Source organism: Mastigoproctus giganteus, chromosome 3 (assembly GCF_048544385.1).
Source record: "Mastigoproctus giganteus isolate SK-2022 chromosome 3, ASM4854438v1, whole genome shotgun sequence".
NCBI lineage: Eukaryota > Metazoa > Arthropoda > Arachnida > Uropygi > Thelyphonidae > Mastigoproctus > Mastigoproctus giganteus.
In genome coordinates this window covers 175,716,680-175,736,134 of record NC_143577.1, presented here as the reverse complement: position 1 = coordinate 175,736,134, position 19,455 = coordinate 175,716,680, and the positions used below count along the sequence as shown (strand labels likewise).

General features: G+C 35.6%; 1 protein-coding gene across 1 annotated transcript in view; it reads right to left on the bottom strand.

The window, feature by feature from the left end:
- The window catches only part of LOC150088426 (uncharacterized), a 134,451-nt gene that overhangs the window by 36,986 nt on the left and 78,010 nt on the right, over positions 1-19,455 (bottom strand). The gene's annotated exons all lie outside the window — the stretch shown is intronic.

Below are 19,455 nucleotides of genomic sequence, written 5' to 3'. Positions count from 1 at the left end.
ATAATTAAGCAAACGTTTCGAGTTATATACATAACGCCTCTTCATCAGTGGAAATAAGATTCACAAAAACTTTTCCAATTAATTTTCTGTAATCCGAATTAGGGCAAAGAATAGTAGGCCTGCCATATGAACAAAAAGTTCTTTTGCACTAAATACTTGAGAATTTTCCTGTAATACATTCAAGAAGAACAGCTTTTGTATAATATAAGCAGCGTTTGATTATATAATCTTGGTTCTCATCGTGATTTTCATATCCTTCATTAGCAGCTTTATTATTTTGAGATTTGCTGTTTTTGAAAATGTCGTCTTCAGATTCAGAAAATTATTCGCAAATCATTAAGAATGTTATTAAAGAAAATATTCGTTCACTTGAGGTGATTGACAGTTTTGTTATCATTAAACAGGTCCTCTGAGGTGGGAGAAAGGCAAACTACCAAAATGTATTTCACTCATCAAACTTTAAATTAGTTGAACAATTTCAAATCAATCGTGGAGAAAACAAAACCGTAATACCATGCCTTCTGGAGCATTGATCCACCTTTTCATGGAGACACACACCTGGCCAATATTTAAAATTCTCACGCCATGTACAAGACTAACGACTTCAATTTATTCTTCAGTAATTTGTAAATTTTCGCAACACACTGGTCGGGAGCAACGTATCCAGAAAGTATGTCCCGGGAGGAAGGAGGGGTTCCAGGCGGTATGGAGCATTGTCCTCTCCATCCATATAGTCTACAGAAGAATGTTTAAAGCAAAATTTCAAGCATCTCTTAAGCAAAGCCTCTATTTGCCAACCAATTGAGTTAAAGAGCACTGCAGTGGGGTAAATGAGGTCTTTTGGCAGTCCTTTCTTTTATAAAATGTGTTCCTGTGTGATGTGCAGTATCTATTAAAGGATAGTTGTATTTAACTTAACTGGAACCAATACTCGTGCTATTTTTATTTGATATTAATAGATTTAAATTGCTGCATAACTTGATCGTGGCCAGACACAGATTATCAATGCTGTTTCAAAGACGACCAAGAGTCGTGTGAAAGGAGAAAATACTAGATAAAATATCGAATCGCAACACAAACAAGTTAAGCTATTCTCCTGCGCGTGAGTTGGTAAATCTCTGACTATAAGACTACCCAGATTCGCAGCCTTCATATACACAAAACATATCGATTTGCTATTCTCACTGCTCTGCGATAATGTCTGTAGCACACCACCCCATAACCACCAGTGTGTTTTGCCAACGTTGCCTAACCTCTAATCCCACTTCCGAGCAAGATTCCTACTCACCAAGTTTCTTCGCTTTTTTCCCTCTTTCCTTTGTTACAGAGATTTTTTAGTGGATAAAAAGAAAATGCAGAGAGCGGCCTGAACTCCTTAGGAGAAACTAGATGCATGGCCCGCTTTTCAAGGAGTTCTTATCTCGCTACTATAGCGAAACGAATTAAAATAGTCGATGGCTTAACAGTATCGTTTGTCGTGTGACAATAGAGAGACCATGTTCAAATAGCGCAAGGCCTTCGTATTTGCGATTGAACTTAATTGGTACCAATTTTCAGGAGGTCGTAAAATTAAACGTCCTCCGGTGAGGTATTCACTACAGCTGTGTAGATCGGGTCCAATAGCCTGGCTCCTTATATCTATTAGGCCGAGATAAGCTGCCAATTGAGCAAGAATATGCATTATCAAGGATTATCGAAAGGCTGGAAGTACCATTTTCTATTTTACTTAAGATTATTTGAAACATACATACTAATTCTTTAAGAAAAATGGTCAGTTTTTATTTTTTTTAATGAAATTCTTTATTAGAATCTCAGACTTAATATATTTATAATAAATAATAATAAATTTCCGTTTATTCTCGATAAGAGGATCTACGCTGATAATGATTTTTAGACTTAAATATTCTTTTATAAGAAAAATTTCCAACTATGTTCAATACAATATTTTGGTTTGTTGCCTATAGATGCTAAAACCATTAAAATGATCTACCAGATCGGAACGATGGCAGATTTGGACAAGGACATCAAGCAGTGAGCTTATGTCAAAAAATTTTATGATCTGCGATTGATTTAATGTAATTCCAGAAGGCTCATAATAGACGGGACTTGAACTCGGGTCTTTTCCACCCGGTGTGGGGAGGACGGTGATCCTACCAATTGTGTTTACCCACGAGGGCCAAGGCTCATAGGAAAGAACCCCTCGCATTATTTAACCAGATGGGTAAGGGCCCACTGTAATTGAACGAGAAATCAAAAGGGAACTCTACTAGGTGAAATAGGGCACAATGTATGGCTTTGATTAAACCCATATAAACAGATGAATCGTGCAGATTCATTATGTAAGAAAACTGAAAAATACTCTTAAGAAAAGAAAGATGAAATTATGTGCGAGTATCAAAGGGTCGTTATATAAAAAGTGTAGAGTTTTTAAAATTGGTTTCATAAGCGCAAAAAACTAAAAAAAAGTCACCAGAATAGTTTTCAAAAAAATCCAATTTATTAGAATACAGGAAGCTTGTTCTATATAAGATGTTGCAACATAGCACATATATTTTCTTTTGTTTTCTTTAAACCCAGAAGAGTTTGCATGAGAAAAGTCGCTAATTCCTATTTTTAATTCATAATTACCATTACATTCCACTCTACGTTAATGTTGACTTTTTTTTTTTTGTTGACAACCAAGGACAACAGTAAATTATAAAAATAGCTGCAACTGAAAAATAAATGTCCAAAAATTTATTTTATAATCCTCTTGGATATAAATTCTGAATACAATTCATAAATAAAAAAACACCTATTTATTCTACACCTTGTTTCTTTGATGCTATCCCCCAACAGAGCATGTTTATGCCCAACATAAAGAAATATAAGGTGTACAATAAATATTTTCTTTTTTGGTACACACTACACTAAGCTTTGAGTTGCTTTTCTAGAAAAATGTAAGAACCAGGAGCTAGGTATTGTGAAATGCGTATTTTTAAGATATAAATATAGTTTAAAGAATAACTAAGGTGTTATTCCAACTCAACTGTTGAAAGAGCTTTTCTTTGGTGCTAAGGGATACTAAGAATACTTAGTCAACAACATCTGTCTCCAGGGGTATAAAAGGGTGGCTATACAATACCGAGAACGCTGTTAACCAATTTCCAGTTCCATTGTGCGGTCAAAGTACTCTGTTATATCTGACACTGTCCTACAGAAATGTTAACCGATTAGTTTTTTTTTCAAACTCAAGTAAGTGTAATGAAGCCTATGCAAGCGAAGAGAAAATGCGTGAACCAATTGCTGTGTCTAAAATTGAAAACGCCACTGTATTCTAGAGGATAAAAAAGACACCATACAATGCTTGTCCTGCATCAAGCACAAAACGTACTCGGTTCACACAAGTTGATCAATCGGGTGACCATCCAGTCGAAACCTGATCCGGAAATACAATACACCCCTTTCTCTTCCTGTGTCCCTTCCCAATTCTCTTGTTACTCACACTTAAACGGTGGTACACGGACCCTAGTTGAATACGATGATTTATTATCTGTCTTTGTATTTTTAGAGTGTGATCTCAGGAGTATCAGTAGCCCGCAAAAGTCAGCACACAAGTATGGATTATTTATTATTAGATTTATATATCGAACCAATCAAAATACAGAATATTAAATGCTCTACTTCGATTGGTCTTTCATTTTCCAAAGATTCACAAAAGGACAAAATTTGAAATATATTTAAAATAGCAGATCATTCAGTTTTTTGGAGGGGAGGGGATGATTGCCACTTGGGTCGCAATGGCTAAGAGGTATATTGACGAAGCAGTTATTTTTGTGATGTTTTCAGCCACAGAGTAGCCATTTTCAGATGATATACTGTAATGGCAAAGATGCACACGATAGATGATGAGTACGTGTTATGGTAAAGTAATCACTGAATAACTTGGGAAATAGCTCTGGTTTTAATTTCTATTTTATCCCTTGCCTGAAATAGGCAGAGCAAAATAGAAATGATTATCAAAAAAATCGTCGCAAATCCGGAAGAAGGGGAAGATTGTTCTTACTTCTCCTCCCAACGCCCATAAATGCATCTTGGTACAATATTTATCGCACCATTTGTATTTATTCAGTCAGAAACAGTTCCATTAGGCTCACTGTGATGACAAAAAATTCCCATCTTTAAGAGGTAAAAAGGTCAGCAAACTGACTTGATAGAGTTGGATGGAATGGATCTTTTCAATAAGATACGTCTCTGCAAGTGCAGCACCCCATTACCACTTTTAAATGTCGCCATGTTTTTACTCTTCTTTCATCCGAGTGATATCCGTTATGGGGACGTGCAGCGAATACCAAACGTATCAGAACTGCTGAACATGCTTCGCACGTTCTCTAGGTGGTACCACTATATGGATGGCAACAAATCTAATCGTAACAAATGCGTGCGCATTAATTGCTCGCTCTCCTTCGTAGATTTAGATGTCAGTAGCGCCCCCTGTGACCAGATTAGGTAAGAAAGGGGGAAGAGAAGTTTTTATGGTTCTGTGACAGATGACCAGCCACTCTTCTCACTTGTCCTCATCAATACTTGTCTCTTTTGTTATTGCAAAGCTCTACCCTGTTGATGCAAACAAAGCCTCACGCTTTGGAGTTGAAGACATGTTCGAGTGATTGGCATTCTTCATGTCAGAATGAATAATTTATAAGAAAAATAAAAGCACAGTTGACTTTGTATTTTCTCAGTTGTTGTGAGGAGCTTAATTAGATCAATAGTGGCTGCACAATTTTAAATGCAGGTGGAATAAGCCCATGGAAAAATAGTATCAAATCAATGTCAACCTATTATGGTTTTACTACTAAATTTTTTAATTCGATCATCATTTAAATAAGGGTTGTCAAACTTGGAAGGGGGTCGCGGACATTACTACAAGAAACGTACTAAATATTTTAGCGTATTAATCATTATACGTAATAGTTTATGAAGTTTTATTGAAATTTTATAAAATTTAATTATATCCTCTTTAAGTACTGCTATTTAACACAATTTTTATATAAATGTAAGCTAAGATTTGGGCCAAGGGTCGCCAACCATCCTCTATTTCAGAATACTGTCCTTCCAAATAAAGAAGTTTCCCCTTTTATTTTTTAAAATTTCCTATCGATTACTACCTTAGAGTAATCGATAGGAAATTTAAAAAATTGTTTCGTTAAAAAATGTGTATATACATATGTAAAAAGTTGTAGATCTGCATCTTTCTGTTTACATCAAATGATCTAATTTACATTTGTGGTAGTCCTAAGTCCTCCAGCGCTTACAACTTAAATTTAAACAGTTATAAAATCAATCAAATGAATGCTTTATTTTAGAGATGACCTGAAGACTCATACTATCTCCAGAAACGTTGCCGAATGACTCCTTACCAACAATCGTCTTGCATAGCAGAGCCGAAGATGAAAAATCAATTCGAATTCACAATAAATGTTGCCTTTCAACACTCAGTAATATACATGAAAGGAATATTCTAACCTTTGACACTCATGGCCACCATATACATAAAAAAATAAAAGCCATTGTACTTTACAATGTCCGATGTCATTGTAAAAGCACATCAACAACAGATCAACTCTGCATACACGATCTTGGAACAGTCACATTAGAATTCAGTTTCAATTAACCATGAATCCATGTGGAGTTCTTGTCAGCTATATCTAACGGGAAATACTCAGAGTATCCAATGACACTTCAAATTCTTTATACTGTAAGAATGGTACAAGCTGATTACAATGTTCTACCATCTTTAATATGAAGAAAGTAGAATCAGGTTTCGTTTAATGTTTGTTTTTAAAGAATAGTTTAGCATATTAAAAACGTTTCAATTACAATCTGGTTGGTGCATGATAGAATCAACATGTATTGTGCTCCCGACTTCAGAAGATTTTAGCAACAGTGTGATACTTAAGTTGGCGAGCCCAAAAATTTTACTAAGGGAAAGCATCTTCCCTTTATAACATATAAATATGTAAAAAGCAAGTCCGTATTTCTTTTCCATACGTCTCTACTCTTAGGAACGTATCCCCGATTTATTTCGGGGGGGTGTTCCTATGGTTGCTACTTCAAATAAATATGCTGGCCTGTAAAGGCCAATATCCCTATTTCAAGTACTAGACATATTGGCCTGTTACGGTCTTCTCCCATCTACTTTTGGGTCTACCTCTGTCTCAAGGTCTATAATCCGAAATTGCTTTTGGATATCTTCGGCTTTGCATCCTATGCAGATGATCGAACCAGCATTCCCTTTATGCCCCAATATAATCTAAGACAGGGATCGTTTTGAAAGCTTTTAAAATACGAATATTTCTTTTCTTATTCAGACGCCTACGACCTGCGATTTTACGCATGAATCTCTTTTCTGAAATGGGTAAGCCAATTTCCTCCTTTTCGCATTGAGTCCAAGATTCTGCTTCAATAAGTTAGAGCTGGTATCGCTGGCGTGAAACGTAACCGATCTGTTTTACTCTGAACTAGTTGCAATTTATACATTTTATTATTTTTATTTATTTTTTTAATAAAAACCAAATACGAAATGTATTAGATTTATACTTAGTACCGTGCATGGATTGAAGGCTGAAAGGGCTACTTATTTACATTAAACTTGATTGTAATTTTCGAGAAAGAAAAACATGTGAAGGAAGGTTGTTTCAGAGATCACAAGTCTCCTGTGCCCTTGAACGCTTTTGTTTTTTTGGTTCAGGTAATGCTTTGTAAACATTTTCACTTCTGTTATTATCACAAAAAATCTGCAAAAAATAAAAGGGCGTTTAGTTTACATCATTAGAATAAAATAGAAGTGGGGAAAAGTCACACTGTAGACGATGCTGTTTCATAATTAGAGGTTTCCCAATTTATTTAGATTTATATCACAGATTATCCTCCTTTAGGACCGTTAATAATCTAGGTCCATTAATCCCATAAAAAGCTTTCCATAATGCATGAAAATTAGACGACTTCCTAGATTAAATTCTCTTCTTTTCTAAGAAGGTTCTTTTTCCCTAAAAAGAATGAAGTAAGCAACCTGTACAGGATTTATCTTTTCTAAAAGGATTTTGTCTCTTACAAAATAGTTGAATGCTTTTTTTTTTTATATTTAATTTTTAAAAAGGCCCCAATAGATTGTATACCAGAATTAGTTACGCCAATTTCTCTACAGTTAATACAATCATTAACCTTCCTCATTTTTTAAGCAGTTTAACATATATGCATAATGCGGATATTGTCTTTACCATGTCCGTTCGACCGTCCGCATGTAACAACTGAACTCCAAGTGGACGGATTGTCACGAAATTTTATATTTGCGCCTCTTAGAGAGATTTGTCGAGTGATTCCAAATTTCATTAATAGAAATCCGGCAATTTTTTTTTTTTTTTTTTCTCGTCCCCATGTAATTACTAGACTCCTAGTGGGTGGATAATCGCTTTTTGGAAAAATTTTCGATCCATCCTAAATTTCATTAAAATCAGATACATAAAAATTCGGCATATCATATATTGTAGTTGAATTTGTTGCTATGGGCTGGCTAGAGGAATGAATGGGAAATCCTGGACACGCATAAAAGTCATTGCTATTTGCTATAAGTCATGAATTTATTACTATTTGCTAACGCGTCTGAATGTAACACACTGCTTACATGAACTAATTTGTTTGAATCAGCAGAGTATTCTGCCATTTGGAAATCATCTCCTGCAAATCATCTCCTGACTGTGGTAAATCCTGCAAATACGTGTTAATAAACTAAAGAAATGTCAGTGTGGAAACAGAACCAGCATATTTTATGAATTTCAGATTGATTTGCTCTAATTTGATATTGATCTGAAATACTATATATAATGACACCGATGCAGATCACTACTTCCGAAAAAAAAAAGGGTTTCCGGCCCCTTTCTAGTCAGAAACTGTAGATGATGATGGCCAAATCTAGCTTTATTTGTTTCATCTTTGGACACTGCAAACATAATATTAACGCTATCAACGTTAATGGTGAAGGCTGATGTTATCTGGCTCAGACAAGTTTATGAATATTGAGTTGGATGCTATAAATTCTAATCCTCCAACCTGAATTCGCGCACCATTTGTGCTGGATGTCTAAAATGAAGTTCAATGAACCCGTTCATTGAACTTCATTTTAGTTCAGATATAATCAGTCATCTCAGAGAGCCATATTTTTATTTCTCTTTATATTATCACAACTCATGAAGTTTCCAAAGGAAGGACAGCAAGGTTAGGGAAAGATGATCTTTTGCCAGTGATGTTTGGTTATTCCCAAGGACGAAATAATTTTCTGCGGAGAAGCCATTTCAAAATCAACCAGTGGTACGACGTGCCCTCCAACAGCATTGTAAAATGGACTTTCCAATTGATAAATATTTCGTAAAATGGATGGTAGACATAAGTGATTAATGGATATTAATAAGTACAATAAAAGAGTATAAATTATTTTAAATCTCCAATGATCCTTCCCTATTAAGAAAGGGCACTTGCGTTGACATACCTATCAAAACAATGCCAAACAAATACAGTCAGTTACTTTAGGATAATACCTTTTGGAGATCCAACGTTGTGTAACTGCAATTTTCTTGATTGCCATATATCTTTTTTCAATGGGTCCTTTAGCCGTTAATTTCACAAACGTTTTCTGATTAATGTTGGTGATCAACAGTTCTTTACCAGGTTGTTCAGCAAACAGAGTTAAGCTTAATTTTCTCGCCTTTGCTGCACCAAAACAAACTAATAAAAGACAGTCATCGACGACACTGTGCAACTAGTTTAATGACTGTGGTAAACCCTTCGAAATCTCCGTTTTTCTGCGAGCAACCAACGCTCCTATTCATTGAAGTTCTGTTATTATACGCAGATGGTCCTTAATCCTCCTCCCAAGAAAAATTTGATTAAACGAAATGTCCGTTTTAAGAGGTAAAGAAACATTTCTTTAACCTTCGTCTTTCTAATGACATCGCAGTAATTATAACGCTTTATCATTCTCTGTTTACACTTCTACTTTAACATTGTTCCACTACAGTAGCTCAAGGCTCGCGCCTCGCAAGCGCTCCTACCCAATACAGCTTGTTGAAGGATAGCACGTGATTTACATTGCAGAGTTCAAGAGATTCGCGATAACCTAAGTGGGAAATGACTGTTCCATTAACTTGTCCAGCTCTTCTCTAATGGAATAAAAAAGTAAATAAAATAATAATAAATATCCATAGTGGGTCTTTTCGGAACTCATTAATACGAAGCAGTTTTCAATGGAAAAGAGAGAAGACTGAAATCAATTGCGGCTTGGAGAACTGCAGAACGAAGATAAGAAACTCTTTAAATCATTAAATAGCTGGTGGACTTTTATAAACAAAGGAATAAGTAGCTTTCAGAGTCCACATACATTAAAGTGTTTTTAATGAACTATCTCTAATGGCAATAAATCATAACGAGCTTTGGTGAAGGACTAGGGTTGCCTTTGTAGATTCGAAACTGAAAATCTGTATTGGTTTTATACCTTTCAATATAGAAGTAAATAAAAATAATTAGAATTTCTCCGAATATTTAAATTATATTTTATAGACGAGCCCGTGTGTTTTTGTCCATCGGCGCCACAGCTCCAGGACCATAAAACATAGAAGTCAGAACCTTTACATGCCATTATAGAAGCATAGGCGTATGATAGATTTCATTTTGATTCATTAATTCTTCGAACTGTTAAAATTTACAATATATAATTATTAGAGTCTTCCATAAGAGGACGTCATTATCGACCTACAAATGTCATGAAGAAAATGTTTTTCCCAATAAATAAAACTTCATATTTTGTAATTATAACTTTGAATGAGCAAAGCTTGAAATCAATTTATTTGGAAAATTTTAATACATAAAAAGTTTAACTTTAGTGATCTTCCACTTGAACCCCATCCACCTATGTGTGGTACGTAATAAATTGCGTGTGTTCTCTAGTCTGTTTTTCTTGACGAAAAACTAGTTTTCCAGAAAAGAAAGCCCGAGAATATATTTATATTAAAATAAATATATTTTAATATATTTATAATGTTTAATTTTGCTGCTTGATTAGCAGCTCAGGGTACTCAGGAAAAAAAAATACATTACAGTTAAGAAAACCTCCTCCATCCCCGTGTATTATGTCCAAAATTTGAGTGTTTTGTCTGGTCAGTTTGCCTCGTTTTCTGGAGGAAAAATAAGCCTTGCTTTCCACGCCTAAAATTGATCAAGTCAGCCATGGAGTGAAAAAAAAAAAAAAAAAAAAACTGATAAAAGTTCATTGGCGTCGTTCACAGGATTCGAACCTGGGTTTTTTCCGCCCGATGTAGAGAGGACGGTGAATATAATTACTGTGCTATTGAGAGAATTTTACGGGGGTCTCAAGATTGCACCACGCAAATAAAATCGAGTAATTACTATACATCTATATTCAAATTATTAGTAGCAATTTTGATAACTGCAGCCAGTGAGAAACCGGTTAGATTATCTGGTGTAGTATATTTACAGCCCTCGTGGGTAGCACAGTTGGAAGAATCTGCGTCCTCCCCACAGTGGGGAGAAAATGCTTCAGTTCGAGTCCTGTCAATGGGGTGATAAATTTTTATGGGCCTTTTTCACAACGTGGCTGAGTTAGTCGGTCTCAGGCAAGTTTAGCATGGTTTTTCCTCGGGAAACTTGGGTTTTTCGTCCAGAAAATCGACGCAGAACACACAATATACACGGAGCAATATAGTCTTAGTGGCTGATGCTCCTAAAACTCTATTACAACAACAACAGTACATTTATAGTATCGATTATTATCAAACTTAATGCGTGGTCCTAAACTACAATTGGGTATATTAACTGACACAGATGACCAGCAATTACTGGACAGATCTGTCGATAGTAAATTTGCATCTCTTTCAGATGCAAAAAAAAAAAGGAGTCTGAAAAAAGGAGACTGGACTCTGAGGAGCCTTGATACTCTACAATGGTAAATAAACACACAAATAGATTTACCACATCGAACACAGACAGGCAATATCACGACTGAAAGAAAAAGATATCTCATTTGCTTTCTTTTCTTTCGATATGTGCGCACAATGGAGAAGAGCAAACAGACATCTCCCATTACAGAACACGCATCACGTTAATAGAGGGAGCAGTAGAAAACATTCCCCCGGAAATCAGTACTTTTCTTAAATCCGGGATTCAAACACTACACCAAAACGTCCGGGAGAAAGTAATTCGGTACACGATGCCTAAATGAATATTTTATAAAACATCCTTCCATAAATCTTAATGGCTCGCGGACTGCGACGACAGCATCCGTTCAAAAACTGATCAGCACAGCATCGGAATCGTTCTGCTGATGCTCAGATGATTTCCTCGGTGACCATTTTTCGGAGTGCATCGAACTGATAATCGATTTCAGAAAATAAATTAACTTCTATAGTTGGCACACACGCAGTCCTATCTCTTCTTTTCTCTCTTTCTCCCCCACCCGTTATTTCTTTCGCTTTTTTATCATTTTGTTTCATCCATCCTCTTCTCCTTCTCTACCCGCTGTTTTTTTTCCCGAAAAAAAGAAGAAAGAAATGCCGTTTGTGAAACAGACAAAACGCCACTGCAAGCAACCCACCGCACAGCACGTGGGTAGCCCTGGCAACAGATGCTGTTGGTTTATAAGTCACTGTCATATTTTGTTGGAATGTTTCTGTTTACTGTACACATCGATACGCGTCACTTTTAAAATTTATATCAAGGTCTCGTAGGAACAGCTTCAGTAAAGTGCGCGTATTTAAACTGTTAGGAGGAATTAGTTTAACCAGTGGGTCCATTGATTACTACAACTTCACTATCCATACCATACTTGTATTTTAGGTTGTTCACCACGATGACGTCCTCAATATTTGTAGCGTGAATAATTTATTATTTCAGTTTTAAAATTTAAGTCTGCTTATATAATGAATATATTAATATTCATCATCATCATCCATTTTCAATCCAGTCCAGGATGAAGGCCTCTCCAGAAACTTTCCAGTTCCTTCTGTTTTGTGCAATGGCCATGTATTTACTGCCCACGAACTCTTAAATTTCATCTGTCCATCTCCGTTGTCGTCTTCCAGGTTTTCTTTTAACTCTTCTTGGGTACCATTCTGTTATTAGTTCATCTGTCATCAAGACTTCGAGCTATGTATCCGGCCGAAGTCCATTTTAGTTCTTTAGTTTTGACAAGAATGTCCTTTACTTGAGTTTGCTGCCTAATCCATGTGTTTCTCTTCTTATCCAACAGTCTGATACCTAATATAATTCGTTCCATTCTTCGCTGTGTAACCTCTCTTCCATTCTTTTGGTGGGTACCCAAGTTTCAGTTCCATAAGTCATGGTGGGGAGTATACATTAGTTCATTATTTTACGTTTCAGACAAATTGGGATATTCTTCCTCAGTATATGACTATTTCCTGAATGCTATTCATCCGAAATTTATTTTTCTCTTGGCTTCCAGCCATTTACCATTATTACAGATAATGACTTGTCTAAGATAAGTATATGAATCCACCTTTTCAGTTTCTGCTCCTTCAATGATTATATCCCTTTCTGTTGCATACTTGTTCATCATTACTTTTGTTTTAGCCATATTCATCTTTAGTCCAAAATCCTTACTAACTCTGCATAACTGATTAATATTTTCCTCTAATTCTTAGGGATCATGGTTATGATCGCAATGTCATTTGCAAATAGTAAGTGGTTTAGGTATTCTCCATTCCCATTAACTCCTTTCTGCGACCAGTCCAATCTTCTGAAAGCTTTTTCAAGATCAGCAGTAAACTTCGGAGATATTGTGTCTCCTTGTTGAACTCCTTTCTCAATTTTAAATTTGCTACTGTTTTTGTCCAGTCTAATAAAAGAGGTAACGTTCTCATATTAATATTACGCACGTATAATGTTCCTGCGTGAAATCGTGGCTCGGCCGATTATCAGACGTATAGAAAGAACTTTTGTTTAAAGTCTGTCACAGAAATTAGTGTCAGATCACCGGAAAAGTTTAAAACGTCAAGTTTTTGTCTAAATTCTTCAGAAACAGCAAAAACCTGTGTGATTTCAAATGGGAAATCCATCTTCACCGATATAACCCGGGCCTTGGTACATCAAATTGCCAGCTATTCGGTCCTCTCAAAAGACATCTAGGAGGTTGACGTTTTCCCTATGAAGATAACTTCTACTGGACTGATCTGAATTTTTAGCGCATCCACTGTATAATTCAGACCTTTCTCTTTTGGGTGTGGCCTCTTTGTGCTACTGAAATCACACCTGTCAGGAAAACTATAAATGCAACTGAAGATGTCGTACAGATATGAAAGACTTGAATCGAGTCATATAACCACAATATCTTTTGCAGCAGATATCCATGCACTTTACTGTTGGAAAAACAAATGCCTAAACAGTGACCATTTTGAAAGTGATGATCATTTTTCCACATAAAGTACACTACTAAGTCCTCGCATCAATAAATGAAACAAAATAGCAGGCTTCTTCATTTTATTACTTTTCTGACAAAAATACACGAATTATGCTTCAAAATTAAAGTAAATATGCAAATAGTATTATTAGTCAATGATGATGATTATTTCGTTTTTTCCCCCTCTGGGTGTTTGGGATTGATTCTGGGCCCCATTTTTTCCAGTGTTTATACCAATGACTACGCATATAGTTTAAAACCAACTCGTAAGCCTAAAGTGGTTAATCAGAATTGATTCAAAGAATTCATGGGGTGCAACAACAAGAAGTCCGTTAAATTCACTGAGATTATCCAGCATCGCCATATATCTCGTGTGACTGGCATTCCCTGGGGCACGGTACGTAACCCCTTAGTCAGTTAGAGCCCTCCATCTTCCATAAAATCTGCATTGATCTGAAACATAAGACTATCAAGGCAAGCGCCCATAGATGATTGACAAGGTTGGAAACCCAGAGATCAATAAATAAACGAGGTTCAGATGAAACCAAAATTTTTATTAGTGACAGAGCTACATCCCTTATTGACAATAATGTTGAGCAGCTGCAAGAAACCTTCATAGAAGAGAGAATTATCAGTCGCCATTTTCAGCGTCCCTGACTTGCAAGAACAGGTGAATTCCAGAGGAAGCTCTGCAGAACAAAATACCACTCTTGATTGCTTATTACAAAACAATGGTTGACATGTGGAGAAATTTGATCGTCCATAAAGACCGGTGAAAACCTTCGTGTTATTTTTGGAATAATTTTTTTATTGTTTTTAAAAATCCTATATATACCGATTATAATGCAAAAGCCGTTTTTATTCAACCTATAATTTTCAATATATTAATTTCTAAAAATAGGAAAGGACTTTATAACCACCCTTTATAATTGACCTAGGAGTTAATTTTGCAATAAATTATAGACTATTTTTCATTACTTCCTGTCCAGCTTATCACATGTTTCTACCTTCTCAATACTAAATGCATCAAGAGATAAGCAAATTTCTTACACTCCTGTCAAATCTGTATCTTATATTAAACTAAGGAGAACGACTGTCATTTTATATTACTTCTAGTAGTCTATAACAGGCTGAAAAAAATCCCTTACCCTTATAGTCTACACCTTGTTGAAAAAACTAATGGATACCCATCAACGTATAACATATTTTTCCACACGAGACTGTCCATACTTATTACCATTTACTAAACAGCATATTCATTGTAAACGCATATCTTTTCAGATATACTTTTCATCATCTATTTTCTCTAAGGATTATATTTTAATACACAATTCGCCAACGCAGGACAAGAACAGCTTTCCAAGGAAATACGCATCCACAAACAGTTTGTCCGTCTTGAGATTAACCAGAGATTTAGAAATTCCACCATTACTGCTTACATGGTTAGAAAACAAGACGGAAATGGAGGGAGGGATGGACTGAGCAACGAAAGAGCTATAATTTTTCCGTTTCCCCACTTCTTATCCTCTGAGTGGAGATCAGTAGGGCTAGTAATCTTCCGTTAATCATGATATAAAGGGGAGGTCAGAGAAAAGGCTCGGAGAAGATATACTGCTGATAATCAATCACATACTCTGATATAAGGAGGCATTCAGGGAGTGGCTCGCTACACGTGCGGCCATGTGGACGGTTTCCAAGTGAAAGATGATAACTTGATCGAATAGCGGTGGCCAGAAATGGAATGGTGGGGAAGCGGTAATGAGCAGAGGGAGATTGAAATATCAAAGACGCTGTTTACGACCAGGTTTGCTGACCGGCTTTATAAATCGAAGTTTTACAGGGTAAAAGTGTGGGGTAATCTGATAACATTGTGCCTGTTCCCACTGCGGTAATACATCATGCTTTATCGATAGCCGCTTGAAAAGCGAACGAACATTTAGCCACGAAACATCTTCGAGATTTCGGAAGCAGCCTAAGTGTTTCCAGTAGATTGTAAGACATAAAAGTAAAGCTCACGTGCAGGTTATTTGCACGGGTATATCTTAAGTAAGAAGTTACTTCGTTTATGTTCTTCTCTGAAAAGAGCTTTATCGAAAACTGGAACTTGCAAAAGCATTTCTGAGAAGCGCTATTGTTTCACGTCTTAAACTTGGAGGCAAAAATCTCTTTTCGGAGTTGCCAATTTTACATGGCACACGCGGTATCCAACCCTCAGATGGAGATAAATGGGATAAATGATGGTGGAAACCGAAAATAGCAAAGAAATTCATGCATCTCAGGCAAACAACGCAGATTGCTTCAACCGCCATCGTATTCAGAAGATAATGCAAGCGGAGCTTCCGTAGCACCAGACTCTGGAAATTTCTGGTATGCATAACCTTTCAAATGCATCCATCCGTTTCTAGAAGGTTATGTATGCAGATAACAAGGCAGCACTTTGATAAATTTTTCTACAGTGTCATTTATGCATATTCCCTTACCCTTGTCTCCTTTGAACGTCATATTTATGTGACAGAGCCGGCCCGCAATTTGAGCGATGTTGTTTTTAAAGCTACCGCCCTGTGTGCAATCAGCCACCGTGTTTCTCGCTGTCTGTCTCATACACACACTTACGTTTCTGGTGCATTTATGTCAGCTCTCGTATATTTCTCTCCAATATCCAGGAGGCTTTTGCAATACACAATTTTTCTTCCCGGTTACACATCCACACACTTCACTAGTAAGTTCTTCATCATCTTCGGGTTACCTTTATCGTACGTACTCTCACGTTTTCTTCTTTTCTCTCTGAAATGAAATCCAAAAAACAGCCCAGAACTTGTATGGCAGATGTAGCGGCCAAAACGTTTTCCTTCGTGCATCCAGACACAATTATAAGCCATTTTCCCTGTAATCAGATCCGAGGCTGTGAGAATGTTGAACCTGCAGTGACTTATGGTTGCGCTGGTGTTCCGGGGATATGGTTCGAAGCAGCATCACGACAGAATGGGAAGTGCCATTTATCATCCTTGTTGAACGCTGTTTGTCTTTGGTTACACGACAGTGGCGCCGCTCCTGTAACGTAAGCAGTCTGTGTAATGCGGTGGGTAACAGGGATGTTGCAGTTGTGAGCCGTAATCCGTACTAGCAAAGGCCACTGGCGTTTGAAAGGAAAATTTATTGAGCTGACTTTATGACAACACGATAAAATAATGCACTACTACTAAATCATTGTTTTATAAATCGTGTGTGTTTATGTGTGGGGGAGCGTATATTATGTTATTTCTTTTAAAGGAGACCTTCAGTGATGACTTTGTTTCTATATTAAATTACCTACATCTTATCAGAAGTATTATTGAGTATTTTTTATAGCGAGCATTCGTTTTCAGAACTCTTTTGTGATTATATTCGACAGATATGTGTTCTTTCAGGAGAACCCTGCACAACTTTCGATTTTTGGGTTAAGAGACACTAACATAAAGAAAGTAACTGTTTTGTCAAAATTCCGATAAGATAATTGTTGTTTTTATTTTAAAAACGTTTAAAAAAAATACTGCAGATATTTTGAGGAACGTGTTAAGAAAATGTCAAATATGTGTCCAGTTCAGAAGACTGTTCAAGTTTGGCTGTTTGAATTTAAAAAATTTTATGGGGTTTACAATGGTAAAATCATAACAAGGGTAATCAAAATATAAATAGAAATAAGCACACTCGTATCTATGACTTTATGTATAAATTAATAAACATTTTACTACTTTAAAATGTTTAAAAGACTTTATCCCAAAATAAGATAGCCTAGTTATATACAGACGAAGACTTCTGCGAGAAGTGGTCCAAAAGTTCATAGAACGTAGTATAAAATATATAGAATTTTGTATTTTTTTTAGTTTGGTTTGGATTTTATTGGCGCATTAGCAACTAAGGCTATAATGCGCCAAAACCAGGTTATATATAAAAATGAAGCATTCAGTGACCTAAATTAGTTAGGCCACCATGTGTATTTTTTTAAGTGTATTCACCTTCAATGTACTTATTGTATTTAATCTGCAAAGATATTAATCCTTCAAAAAATTCTTCAGATTGGGCATCAAACCAGATTTCCACAGTTGCATTTAGCCCTTCTTCATCTTTAAAATAATGAGTTCCACGAAGAAGCGATTTCAGAACAAATAATAGTCACTTCGAGCCAGATCTGTACTGTATGTAGGGTGGTTTAACTGTTTAAATCCACTTTTTGGCCTTTCTGGATGGATGTATTGTCATGGAGAAGCAGAATACGATGATCCAACTTTTCTCGTTTATTTTATTTTTTTACCTAATTGAAGGCTTTAATTCTTGAATAAGGCTGGCTTAATGATCCCCTGTTACTGTGATTTTTGATGCAAGGCAGTCGAGGGACAGAAATCTATCTGGATTAGCAGAAATTAATTTAAATTCTCTTTTGACGATTTCACACTCTGATATTTATTAGGAATGGAAAGGTCTCTGAGAACCCATCTTTCACAAACTTTGGACATTCACCTACCCATATTCCGTAGGAAATGTTAAGTACTTTTCCAAGTTCAGACACATCAATTCTTCTTTTCTAAAATTTTTTCTTCAACAGTGCCAGTTGTTTCAAAATTGATTGCTTCAAATGGCCGACCAGACCTTGGCTCATCCTCAACCGACTCTCATACTCTTTTGAACTCTACCGATCATCTTGAAACAGTATCATAACTAGGTGATACTTCAAGTCAAAGTCATTATTTCAGGGATTTCTTTAACGTTTCCTCCATCTTTGCTTAAAAATTTGATTACTGAATGATGCCCGATTTGTTGGATATTCATACTTCTTCCACCTACCGTAAAAAATTAAATTTTAGAAACTGCATAACACATCGACGTACAATTTTTTCAGTTATTTTACAAGACATTACGTTATCAAAATAATCTATTTTATAAATCTATTAATACATTTTATATCAGCTATTTTCTTTATTATTCTCTTTAATGGAAAATAAAAAACGCAAAACCATCCATTATTTTTTATACCCAGAAAAACTCGCAAAAAAAGGATTTTTTTTTAACTCATTTATTTCTATCCTCAAGCCCAAACATAAGTTAAAGAAAAATTAACGTAAGTTTATCACAAATAGAGAGATAAATTGATAACAGTTTCCTTTCTTAAATCCTAAATTTTAATTCAAATCTAATTTAAAAATAATTTAGGCAGTTCGTAAAATTTCCAATATCGCTGAACCAGTATTGGAATTTTGATATTTTGCTTTCCCCCACCCCCTCTATATATATATATATATATATATATATATATATATATATGGAATTTTAGTACTAGGCCTACAAGTACTTTAATGAAAGTACTTATGAAAGTTCGGATAAACCCTAAATTTTTAACCGCAAAAATAGAGAAAAAATTTTAAATTTCTAAAAATAAAACGACTACCATTTTCTCCATTAGATTATATTTTTGACATTTTTAATACTTGGGGATATTTCAAAAATGTCTTTTCTAAGTTCTGATCGAGATTCTCATTTTCAGAGCGTATGCGAGACTGCCCAAAAATAAAGAGAGAAGATCCACGAAGAGAGAAAGAGTCCTAAACTATTCTACATTTTGAATGTTCTTAGAAAATTTTCTTTATTCTTAACAGACCTATTTCTAAAACTTTCTGCATGTAAATGCCAAATTCTTTTCGCAATATTGCACGAATTCCATGCATTCTAAATTTTCTGTGTTGTAAATATTCCTTCAACCTTCTTTGTCGTAAGCTATTTGCCCAAGAAGTTTAACTGCCGATATTCAAAAAGAACATTTCTTAAAAGATGTTAGATGGTATTCCAATATGATGGTCTTCTGTAATAACGAGGGAACTTTCGTGTGCCCAATAGGCCTGTAGCTATATGTAAACTATCATTGCACTAATATAGAAAGCGAATTGCTAGCAATAACACAATATCTTTCTCTATTGCTACTTTCTCTGCAATGACTAAGCGCTGTTGTGGTTTTCCATATG